This window comes from Elephantulus edwardii, unplaced genomic scaffold, assembly GCF_000299155.1.
Source record: "Elephantulus edwardii isolate Elephantulus edwardi_28Jun2011 unplaced genomic scaffold, EleEdw1.0 scaffold00030, whole genome shotgun sequence".
NCBI lineage: Eukaryota > Metazoa > Chordata > Mammalia > Macroscelidea > Macroscelididae > Elephantulus > Elephantulus edwardii.
In genome coordinates, this window is record NW_006399780.1 from 10,966,411 (window position 1) to 10,967,701 (window position 1,291).

The following is a 1,291-nucleotide window of genomic DNA, read 5'->3' on the forward strand; positions in this document are numbered from 1 at the left end:
AACAGTGGCACCATATAGCATTTGTCCCTTTGTGACTGAGATACCTCACTCAGCATAATGTCCTCCAGGTTCACCCATTTTGAATAATATTGCATGAGTATTTTTAAACACACCATGCCATTATTCCTTTACAACTTTTATCACAGATTTTTAAAATATTGATTCCTCATTTTCCCTCTCTTTTTAAAATTTTACCTCTTTCATCTTATCATGCTCAGAAGGGAATTTAGAAGTATCATGGCACAAGAGAGGAAACACCAGGTGAGGTGCATTGATACAGTAACGGGGCAATGGGCGTAGTTACATCAAAGTCATTGAGACTGGTTCAGGACAGAGCAGGCTTCAGAGCTGTTGAACATAGGGTCGCTATGAGTTGCAGTCAACTCAACTGGCACATAGCAACAACAACAGGCTTAGTATGTGCTGTAATAAGTGGCTACATATTTTTTTATAAAGGAAGAAGGAAAGAAGAGTGAGTGAATAACAATGATCCAATCAGTATAAAATGCTGAATTACAAATGGCTTTAAAACTAAGGTTCCTTATCTTTTCATCTAAACAAGATGAAAATTGGCATTCCAAGGATTATAGGAAACTTGACTAATTCATCAGTTATTTATGATACTATTTCTACTACTCTGTTCCTAGAGTGGAGTCCTGGCAGTGTAGTATGTTATGTGGTAGACTTCTAACTACCAGTCTAACGAGCAGTTTAAGTCCACAAATCTCTCCATGGGAAAAAAGATAAGACTGTGTACTCCATAAATATTTACAGCCTTGGAAACTTGATGGAGGGATACTAAGAGTTTTAATCAATGCAACAGCAATATGTTGTCCTAAGTATACCATGTGTACTCTCAAGTCCACAAGGCATTTAGCAAACTTCAGACAGCACATCCTCTTTCTATGCATCCAGAGCAAGTGCAAAGAGGGTAAGAGGGAAAAAAGAACTCCTCCCATTCTGAAATATATGAGGCTTTCTAGAAAATCCCATATAACACTTCTATACTTTCCTCTCCCTGCCCACTATTTCTCATGTTTATATTTTTCAAATTCTTCCCTCAGGCCAAATAATTTTCATATATTCCTGCTATCATCTTGCAATTTTATCTTAAAGAAAGGTCTGTATAGGTAAACCCAAAGCATGGGAGCATTAATCTGTATTTTGAAGTCTCACTGTACAATTTGTTAACTACATTATTTTCTTTGGCACCAAGTGCAGGATGACAAAGTAAAATATTACAATGAAAGGTGCAGGGAGCTAGAGTCAGAAAATCAAAAGGGCTGAACTC